The sequence below is a fragment of the Balaenoptera borealis genome, assembly GCF_965194805.1.
Source record: "Balaenoptera borealis genome assembly, chromosome: 16".
NCBI classification, from domain to species: domain Eukaryota; kingdom Metazoa; phylum Chordata; class Mammalia; order Artiodactyla; family Balaenopteridae; genus Balaenoptera; species Balaenoptera borealis.
Genome location: NC_138872.1, coordinates 43,989,314 through 44,000,744, shown reverse-complemented (window position 1 = coordinate 44,000,744; position 11,431 = coordinate 43,989,314). Strand labels below are relative to the sequence as shown.

Sequence of the window (11,431 nt, the reverse complement as noted above, 5' to 3'; positions counted from 1 at the left end):
AAGCTGAGCCAGGTCTGAGATTTCTGGGGCTGCCTTTGAATGTTCCTTCTTTGCAGTTGCAGAAGTGGTTATCAGGCTCCTTACCCCTCCCACCTTCCAACTAAGACCCTCTCCTGATTCCTGTAGCATGAGTCTGTATCTTTTCTTTCCTAGTGTGCTTCTAAGTAATACTGGGAAAGAGTCTGAATCAATCAATCAAAGGAGATTGGCAGAATCTGTAAAACAAATCTTGTAGACTTATGTCCTATTCTCAGATATTGATACTTTATGGGAGGAATCTGTAAGAGGCAGGTTGGGGTAGATCTAAAACGTTCTCTTTTCTTTGTAGATATGGGGGGTTTTTTGGGTTTTTTTTTAATTTTATTTTTGTCTGCGTCAGGTCTTAGTTGTGGCACGTGGGATCTTCTTTGAGGCATGAGGGATCTTTCGTTGTGGTGCGCGGGCTTCTCTGTAGTTGTGACGTGCGGGTTTTCTCTTCTCTGGTTGTGGTGCATGGGCTCCAGGGTATGTGGGCTCTGTAGTTGTGGCGCGAGGGTTCCAGGGTGCGTGGGCTCTGTAGTTTGCGGCACGTGGACTCTAGTTGAGGTGCGCAAGCTCAGTAGTTATGGTGCACAGGCTTAGTTGCATGGGCTTAGTTGCTCTATGGCATGTGGGATCTTCGTTCCCTGACCAGGGATTGAACCTGCGTCCCATGCATTGTAAGGCGGATTGTTTATCACTGGACCACCAGGGAAGTCCCTGTAGATGTGTTTTCAACTGCTTGATTTTTCACAATTTGCAGAGGGAAAACAATCCAGTGACGTTGTCTCTTTTTGGCAGCTCCTTAGGTTTCCTTGCTGTCAGTGCTGACGTACACATATATTCGGAGATTTGCCATTTTTCTTCCTCCCCATCAAAACAGGACAATTAGAACCACTAGAATACCACAGGAAGGAGTACTAGGCCTAAGTACACAGAGAAGAAATAAAGAGAAAGCCTAATACTTTTCATATGGGTATATATAAATCCCCATCTACTTTATGGTTTCTACATATTATAAAGTAATTTAGATAAGACATCAGTTTTTCTTTTCAGGTGCGGTGTCTAAAAGACTATGGAGAATTTGAAGTTGATGATGGTACTTCAGTCCTATTAAAAAAAAATAGCCAGGTATTTATTGTCTTAAGATACTTTAAATTTTGTAAGAGTGTTGAATGACGAAAATGTTGGAATCAGTAGCAAAGTAAGTATCACCTTGTGATGATCATTTGTATTGTAGGCATTATGTTTATTATAAAATACTCTTTTGTCCTTTTTCTAAATGTAAAGACGTGAAGCAAACGTTGCATGTAGTAAGACGGGGTTAATTACAGTTGACCCTTGAACAATGCACAGGGATTAGGGGTGCCTACAGACTCCCCTCTCCCCACACAGTCGGAAATCTGAGTACTTCTATCTCTGCCTCAAAAACAAAGGGATGGATAAATGACTCACCCAAAGGCCGGAAGCTAAAACCGTTTGAATAGAATTAGGACCCAAGCCCTAGTTCTTTTGATCCCACCTTTTGTGATCTCTAATCGAACACAAACTTTTCCCCATACTTAGTCAGTTTAAAGATCTGTAAAATGACAATACAGGTTTTATATATGTGTGTGTGTATATATATATCTGCATATTTGAGTGGAGTCATGCAGTTGAAACCCATGCTCAAGCATTAGCTATAATTTACTAGGGTATTGCTTGAATTTAATACTAAGCATTTCCCTGGGAAGTTGCCACAGTGGGTCTTATTCTAGTTAAGGGGCTATTAAGTTGTTGCATTTAGCTCCTTTCTTCAAATTATTATTTATTAAAAAGGTGCTAAGCACTAGTTTTCAGCCTATACTTCTTCACCTTTTAAATCTTAGTTCTTTAGTTAACAAATAGTGATATGGATCAAAAAATTTCTAAGTATTTAATATATAAACATAATAGAAGTTAATAAGGAAAGACTGAAATTGTAACTCACTAAATTTTTCCTTACGAAGAATCTCAATTTATTGTTTCCTTAGAAATCTTCAAGTTCACATTAGATGAATTCACATTAGCTAAATTTTTTTTATCCTATCTCTATTTTCTGTAGTCATATTAGCATAGGAGGAAAGGTGAACTAGTAAAAACCACTCTTTCCTTTGTTGCCTGCCATCTTGTTATGAGACGGTCGGTATTTAATGACCCTAGTCACTTTTGTTGACTTCTGTTTGTTCTGTTGAGCCGAAGAATGGTTCTGGTTATGTGGTTCTTAGCTCATTTCCCTAAGGGAGGGTGAGTTGGTCTCTTATTTTACTAGTACCCTTGGAGTTTTAGTTTCCTGAAACAAAAGTTGGAATTATTAAAGACAGATTTTCAGGGTACCCTAAAATCTTTGGTTGTTAAGGCAAAAGTTTCCCTTCCAAGGATACTAATGAATAGAAAATAGATGGTGAAGCTCTGGGTTCACAAGAACAAAGCTAGCCTCATAAAGCAAGATCTGAGAAAATGCACTTCACCCCAAACACTGTCCCCTGGTTGAATTTCTTTCTCCAGCTTTGTGACCAGTCTTCCCACCAAGTGTGCTAAGACTCCTCAGCAGGGAGGGCCTGGGTGGGGCCAGGGCAGCCGAAACCCAGTCCCTCCTCCGTCTGCTGCTGTTAGACGATTGCTGTTTACTGTGTGGCGCATTCAGAAGCCTTCCTCTTAATGAGCCTTTGTCTCTCAGTATCACCCTATAAAAATGGGGAAACTTAAAAGCATAATCTACTGTAATTGATATTAAGGGGCTTCTAAAATGTCTGAGCACATCTGAAACCAGTTTTCTATAAAATCTGTAGTGTAGATCACCCACATAATGTAAAATATTAATAGGGAAACATTTTCCTACTGTACATTCCTTTATTATTGACTCTATGGCAAGCATGCTTCTCTGGTTGTCCAGAAATCAGAACTCCCTCTTTTTAGTAGATATTGGAATAATTGTTAAATGAGCAACTCTATAGTTTTTTCTCTCTCTTTATTTTTTATTTTTTTTACATTTTATATTCTTAAGGCTTTTTAAAAATTCCATTAAGTTAGACAACAGTCCTTGGCCCATGGGTCTTCATGACTGGTTTGGAGGAGTTTCTTTGGTCATGGGTCTCACCTGAGGCCTTTGAGTTTGTGGAGGACGGTCAGGTGCACTGAAGTGGCATCCGCTTCCTTGAATACTTTGCACACTCTCTCCTTCAGTTACTTTCTAGGGTTATCTACACTGCACTTTCTGATGTACTGTTTCTTGTTTTTACCCAAGTATCTCTGTCTCGTCTTTGAGATTTCTTTGGTCACTTGTGAGCTTGGAAAGTCTTCCTGCCTCACCTCCAGCACCTCCCCGCTCCAGAGTTTAGTAAATGTTCACTTTTGTTTTAAGCCCTGGTGTTTTGAGAGGGAATCGGACAAGGAGACTCCTTTCCACCTCAGGACGAGAGCAGTGTCCTCTCAGGAGACGTTGAGGATGAGCCTTAGCCAGGCACTGGCATCCTCACACACAGCGTGTGACCAGCACCCATGTCATAGGTTACCATGACTTTTAATCCTTGGAAAGTATGGGAGAAGAGTTGCACTGTTAGTAGAAGAATGACTGTTCAGACTCAGATCCTAGAAGGGGTTTAATGGAGAAGACACTCCTTCCGCTTGCCTTCCTAATGAGCTGTCGCTGCACCACTTGTGATCCAGCGCCCCAAATCTCACCTACCTGGGTTTTCTGTGCGTAGATTTTAAAATGCAAACAGGAAGGAAAATACCTACTAGAATTCAAAACTCTTTAGTTACATTTAACTTAAGCAAAACGTGAATTTGTTTATAAAATTCAGACTTCAGTACAGCTCTAGCTGACATCCATTTCAGTTGATTAAAATAGCAAAAATACTTAAGTTTAGCTTTTAACTACTTAGCTGGTGGAGTTTGAAATATATATATAATGTGTTGCTGCTTCTTAATGATGCATCGTATAATTTAGCATTCTTTTCATTCCTTTTTCTTCCTCCCCCTCTTCCCTCAGCACTTTCTACCTCGGTGGAAGTGCGAGCAGCTGATTAGACAAGGCGTTCTGGAGCACGTGCTATCGTGACCTCACGCCAGATGGCTGCCAAGCCTTCCCCCGTTCGAGGCTGGACCCAACCAAGGACGCTTCTCCACCTCCCTCTCCACCTCCCCTAGGCCCACCACTTTTTGGTTTTAAAATTTAGACTTTCTTTAACCAGGAATGCTTGGCCAAGGAGTATGGTTGCTTTTTCTTTTTCTTTTTTTTCATTTGAACCTGAGTTTCTCTTTTATTTAATTTCCAAATATAATTCTATAACCTTCCATGGTAAACATATTTTTGAATCTATGTTGTATGCTTGCATTTTGAAGCATCAGTTCTCAATAGAGAATTTGAATTCTTGCCGTACAGAGACCCCACATATCCAATCTGCTGTCCACAGTTCTAGAGGGAAGTCCAAGATCAAGGCTCTAGCGGATTCTGTGCCTGAAGAGAGTGCTTCCTAGTTCATACACCGCCATCTTCTCATTCTGTGCTCACAAGGTGGAAGTGGTTTATTTTTCTATTGTACAGGATTCTCCCCTTTGTGTGGTACGTTGTATCTGTAATCACAACATTCCTACAATTCCCAAAATACTGTATACAATTCCCAAAATACTGTATACAATTCCCAAAATACTATATACAGTTCCCAAAATACTATAGTGTGTTTTTGTTTAATGAAAGTAAATTATCAATATTACATTTTAATCTCCTTTAAACAATGAGGAAGTTTCACCTGGCTGTATAGGGAGATAGGGGGTCCTGGTGCATCTCGTGTTGCTGGAAGTGTGCATTGTGCAAGCCGGGGAGCTGAATTTCTGCAATTCATGTTTCCAAATCACGTGGGCAGGTGGAGCTGATGGCCTATAAAATTTTCAGCGTATTTAATGTTTAATAACATGTTAACTTATCACCTGGCTGTTTAGGAAGAAAGGAAGGACACAATGGATTTTGCCCTTTTCCAGCAGTGGTGGCTGATCTGGCTCATGCCTGTCTGCGAGCCTGTGGGGTGAGCACCAGGATCTCCCCTTTGGAAAGGGAAACTGGAATTGGGGCTAGGAAAGGAACTTTGTGCAGTTTCCCCCCAACAGTCCCAATGACCAGAAAGTCACATGAAGAGCTGGTCAACTAAGTGGAGCGCAGTTTCTGTTGCCTGATAAACTGAAAATGGTAGACATTGGAGAGGCACAGAGTGGTCTTGCCTGGTGGTCAGTGGCCTTTCCGCACCAGTCCACTCCATGACCAGTGACTAGAGCCAGTCAACATAAATCAATAAAACCTACAAAATTTTAACTTTTCAACTAGTATACATTCACTTCAAATAAGGAATATACTTACTATTTTATTCTGGGAATTAAACAGAAAAGCACAACATATATCAGTAATTTACATACAGGAATGATGCTGGGCTGTAATCTCAGAGGCATTCAAATTTAAAATCCAGATAAACCCAGTACCTGACACTCTCTGTGCAGTTTATTTCTTAAACAGGAGAATGTTTCTGGCCAGAATTATACTCAAGAAATCAAGCTATAGAGAGGCTCTACCTAGGGTGTGGATCTGCATATTTTCACAACACACGTACTTAGGTCAGTAGGCAGCCCTTGACAGACTGTTTTTGTTTATGTATTTTTATGGTCGCGCCACTCGGCTTGCAGGATCTTAGTTTCCCGACCAGGGACTGAACCCACGCCCTCAGCAGTGAAAGCACAGAGTCCTAACCACTGTAATGCCAGGGAATTCCCTCATTTTTAAAAATAATTCCTCCCATAGGTTTGTAGCCACGTGAGATTTTCATCTGAATCTCTGCCAATAAACAATATGGAGTATTTCCCTAGTGAATGGGATGGATGATGTTTTAACTGTCCATCAGTGGTCACTTCCTTGCCTTGCATTTTGCTCTTCCAAGCATGTGGAACCACGTGCAGGTGATCCTAGATTCCATGTGAATCAGCCGTGAGGATAGACAGCAGTGAAGGCCATTGCCCTGTTGCCAGCCCAGCATCATTCCTGTACGTAAATTATTGCTATATGTTGTACTTTTCTGTTTAATTCCCAGAATATAATAAGCATATTCCTTATTTGAAATGAATGTATGCTTGTTGAAAAGTTAAAATTTTGTAGGTTTTATTGATTTATGTTGACTGGCTCTAGACTTGTGGCTAGAATTTTAAAATATATGTTTTTTTCTTATTATAGAGGTAATATATGCACAGTTAAAAAGGTAAAAAAAAATGCAGTGTAAAAAATGAATACCACCATCCAGTGTGTCCACTGTTAACTGGTTACGGATATAAGTGCAAGCCCATTTCTTTTTAGTGTTTTCCCAATTACCTTCTAGTTTTTGTTTCTAATATGAATGGAATCTTCTTTTCGATTATATTTTCTAATTGGTTTTGGCTGATACATATAAAAAAGCTGTAAATTATGATGATTTGGCCACATTCCTATATAAACTCATTTCTTTTTCACATTGATTTTGTTGTCTAGAACTGTCAGGAAAATGTTGACTACTGCTGGTAATAGCTAACAACTTTTCTTCTTCCTGACTTGACTGGAATGCCACAGTCTTCGTAATCTCTCTATCCCATACTTCTCCAGGAAAACTACCAAAACTTGTGGCCAGTGCAACTTGAAACCTCAAAATAAATTTAATACCATAATAAAACAAAACAGTGGTAGGTAACAAACATGATTCTTCCGAGTACACTTTGGGAACTTGAGTGATGATCATATATGGTTTCTCACTTAACTCCCTAAAGTTTATGAATTACATATATAGAATTTTATTGTTGAACTATCTTGCATTCCATTTTTAACATTCTTGGCTGTGGTGTGTTAACCATTTAGTGAACTGCAAGATTTGGTGTTATTTTATTGTGGAATTTTGCAACTGTGAGTGATGCTGGTTTATAGTGTTTGGGAAGAGGGAAACGTGTGTGTCTTCACATATGTGTCTATACTTTGTCAGTGTTTCCAATAATCTGTTCCTATGAAACAGCCATCTGAACACAGTGGCTTTAAATGACACCGTTTTATTAGCTCTCCCAGTTCTGTGGGTTGACTGGGCTCAGCTGGGAGGTTCTGCAGATCTTGCTTGGGGTCCCTGATGCAGTTGCATTCAGGTGGTGGCCTGGCTGGGATGGCTTGGCCTCTGGTCTCCATGTGGGCCTCTCCCGTGGTTCTCTCCAGCAAGCTGGCTGGGCTTCTCACCTGGCAGCTTAGGACTCCTGCAGGGTTAAGAGGGTGGATGTGGGTGCTGCTAGTTTTCTTTCTTTTTAAATTTTTTTTATTGTTTAAAAATTTTTTTTATTTTTTTGGCTGTGTTGGATCTTCGTTACTGCGCGTGGCCTTTCTCTCGTTGTGGCGAGCAGGGGCTACTCTTCGTTGCGGTGTGCAGGCTTCTCATTGCGGTGGCTTCTCTTGTTGTGGAGCACGGGCTCTAGGCATGCGGGCTTCAGTAGTTGTGGCATGTGGGCTCCTAGTTGTGGCTCACGGGCTCTAGAGCACAGGCTCAGTAGTTGTGGCACACAGGCTTATTTGCTCCACGGCATGTGGGATCTTCCTGGACCAGGGCTCAAACCTGTGTCCTCTGCATTGGCAGGTGGATTCTTAACCACTGTGCCACGAGGGAAGTCCCACTGCTAGTTTTCTGAAGGGCTAGACCTAGTACTGAACTAGTACCACTTCTGCCAAATCCAGTCAATTAATACAGTCATAGGCCCCCAGATCCAGTGAGGAGGCCACGTGAACCACATGAAGGCAGAATGAGAGGCCCCACAGTCAGATGGGGTGTCAGTGTTCTGGTGTCTCTTTTTGGTGGTGCTTGTTACTTTATTTCTAATAGAAATGTACCTTTTAAAATAGCATTAATACCTACAGAACCATCTCAGTATGAGTCTTCTTTGGAGAGAGATGATGATCTTTGATGAATTTTTTATTTTCTTTAGTTTATGGTCAAGTTTTCTACTTTTTCTTAAGTAAATTTCACTTTATCATGTTTTTCTAAATATTTTATTCTATATTTCGAAATGTTCTGAGGAATTTTTTTCTTTTCTCTACATATGGTCATTCCTAATATGTATGTCTTCCCTTTTTTGTCTTAGTCATATAACTAAAAGAAGTATCTGTAATGATAATGCATTAATCTTTTAGGATTTAGAGGAGGGAGATGTAGATTTCAGATGATCTATTGCTTTTCACAGTTGATAGTATTTTTGGATGAGTTGAATTTATTCTATTTTGTAACTTTACAAAAAACAATGTTTTCATATAGTACAAAATGTAATAGCAAAGAAAGCAGCCATCTGCAAGTCAAGGACAGAGGCCTCAGGAAAAACAAACTTGCTAATAACCTTGATCTTGGATTTCTAGCCTCTAGAACTGTAAGAAAATAAATTTCTTTTGTTTAAGACACCCAGTCTGTATTATTTTGTTTTGGCAGCCCCTGCAAACTAATAGAGGGTGTTAAATACCTTTTGAAAAAAAAATCTATTTCCTTATTGATGGACACTTGAACAGTTTCCATCCTTTTGCTATTATAGACAAACCTATTTGAGTAACCATGTACATATATCATTTTATACATATACAGCTTTGTGTATAGGACAGTTATAATTTTGATGGCTTTTGCCACAATATGTAGGAATTAAAATTTGTACTACCACCAGAAATAATGAGAGTCACTCCCCCTTACCCCCTTTGCTAATAGTATGTTATTCCCAGTTTGGGGCTGTTACAAAAAAGGTGCCAGGAACATTTGCATACAAGTCTTTTATGGACATGTATTTCCCTTCCTTTGAGGCAAATAACTAGGAGTAAAATGGCTGGGTCATACTGTAGGTGTAATTTTAACTTTTTAAGAAACTTCCAAACTCCTCCAGGGTGGTTGTGCATTTTGCATTCACGCCAGCAGTGTATGAATTCCAGTTCTTCCAACACTTGCTACGATTAGCCTTTTAAATTTTACCCATTCTAATAGGCGTGTAGTGCTATCTTGTTAAGATTTTAATTTGCATTTCCCTAATGACTAATGACTAATGATGTTGAGTATCTTTATATGTGATTATTTGGAATGTGTATACCTTGCGTTGGTGAGTTTGTCTAAATCTTTGTCCATTTGTTAAAAAACTAGGTTGTTTTCTTATTGAGTTTTGGGAGTTCTTTATATATTCTGGATATAAGTCCTGTATGAGATATATGTTTTGCAAAGATTTTTCTCCCAGTTTGTGGCTTGTCTGTGTATTCCTTTTTTTTCACAGAATCTTTTTTTTTTCCTTTTTAAGTTATTTATTTATTTATTTTGGCTGTGCCAGGTCTTAATTGAAGCATGCTGGATCTTTGGTTGCAGCATGCGGACTTTTTCATTGCGGCATGCATGCGGGATCTAATTCCCCGACCAGGCATCAAACCCAGGCCCCTTGAATTGGGAGCACAGTCTTACCCACTGGACCACCAGGGCAGTCCCTTAACAGAATCTTTTGAAAAGTAGACATTTTTGGTTTTGATAAAATCAAATTTATTCGTGTTTTTTAATGCTTTTGGAGTCATAGCTAAGAAATTTTTTTCCAGCCCAAGGTCACAAAATTTTTTTTCCTTCATCTAGAAGGAAACTTTTAGGTTTTACACTTAAGTTTATGATCCCTTTTGAGTTAATTTTTGTATATGGTGTAAGGTGTAGATCCAAGGTCACGGCAGGGTGCGGGGGTGGTATATGGATATTCAACTGCTGTAGTACCTTGTCCTCACAATATGCAAGTGAATGGTTTGCTGTGCCAAGCAGTCTATTCACCAAGTAGGCCCTGGAGCTGGGCTTCACCCACAGCATGGAGTTTGCCCACCTCTGTTCTATTCCTTGACCTCTGTAGTGATCTTCATGATTTCCTTCTGTCTGTTTACTTCTGGTTTAATTTCTTCTTCTTTTTCTAGTTATTTAGGGTGGAAGCTGAGGTCGCTGAGTAGAATAGTTCTAGAAATAGATAGCATTATCTAGTTTGCTCCAGATTTCAACTTTTTCTTATTTGTCTTGGCTGTGCTAAGTCCTTTGCTTTTCATATGAAATTTAGGGTCAGCTTGTCAGTTTCTACCAAAAACAGACCTGGTAGCATTTTGTTTGGAACTGCATTGAATCTGTGTGATTCAATTTGGGAAGAATTGACATCTTAACAACATTGAACCTTTCAGCCCATAAACAGCCCAGTTATTTTTGTCTTCTTCCTTTTCTCTCAGCAGTATTTTGTAGTTTTCAGTATACAGGTCCATCGTATCTCTTGCCAGCATTTCATAGTTTTGATGCTGTTGTAAATGGTATTGTTAAATTTCAAATTCTAATTGTTTACAAATAGAAATACAATTGATATTGAACTTGTGTCCTGCATCCTTGCTAAACTCACTTTTTAGTTCTAATAGCTTTTTTGTAAATTATATCAAGTCTTCTACGCCACGGTCATGTTTTCTGTGAATGAAAAGTTTTATTCCTTCCTTTCTAATCCGGATGCATTTTATTTCTTTTTCTTGCCTAACTGCACTGGTTAGAACCTTTAGGAGAGTACCGGATAAAAGTGGTCTGAAGAGAAGTCCCTATCTTGTTCCTGATCTTAGGTGGAAAGCACTCAGTCTTTTACCATTAAGTATAACATAACTCTGAGTTTTTTGTAGATGCCCATTATCTGGTTAAGGAAGTTCCCTTCTATTCGTGGTTCACTGAGAGTTTTTATCAGGAATGGATGTTGGATTTTGTCATATCCTTTTCTGCATCTGTTGAGATGATCATAGAGTTTTTGTCTTTTAGTTTATTAGGGTCATCAAACTTTATTTTAGACTGCAGTCCACACAGTCTCTGTTACAGCTGCTCAGCGCTCAGTTGTAGCACAAAAACAGGCCATGGGGCTAGCTTTCACACACAGCATGAAGTTTGCCAACCCCTGTTCTTCTATTCCTTATTCCTACAGTGATGTTTATTATTTCCTTTCTTCTGCTTACTTTGGGTTTATGGCTCTTTTTCTAAGGTGGTAGCTGAGGTCACTGATTTCAGACCTTTCTTTTATGATCCATTTACTTAGTGCTATGAATATTCCCCTAAGTACCGCTTTTACTCCACCCCCACAAATTTTAATATGTTTTCATTTTCAGTTAATTCAAAATATGTTCTAATTTTTTCATTGCTTTGTGGGTAATTTCAGTTTCCAAATATTTGGGATTTTCCAGATGTCATTCTGGTCTTGAATTCTAATTTAGAAGAACCTACTTTTTTTTTTTTAATTTTATTGGAGTATAGTTGATTTACAATGTTGTGTTAGTTTCAGGTGTACAGCAAAGTGATTCAGTTATACGTATACATATATCCATTCTTTTTCAGATTCTTTACCCATATAGGTT

The 11,431-nt window shown here is 39.1% G+C and overlaps 1 long non-coding RNA gene across 1 annotated transcript; it reads left to right on the top strand.

Moving 5' to 3' along the window:
• Positions 1–737: 737 nt before the first annotated feature.
• On the top strand, positions 738–4,714 carry LOC309612705. The gene is made up of 2 exons (XR_014235356.1): positions 738–1,149; positions 4,031–4,714. It is a non-coding gene; the product is annotated as an uncharacterized lncRNA (long non-coding RNA).
• Positions 4,715–11,431: the final 6,717 nt, after the last annotated feature.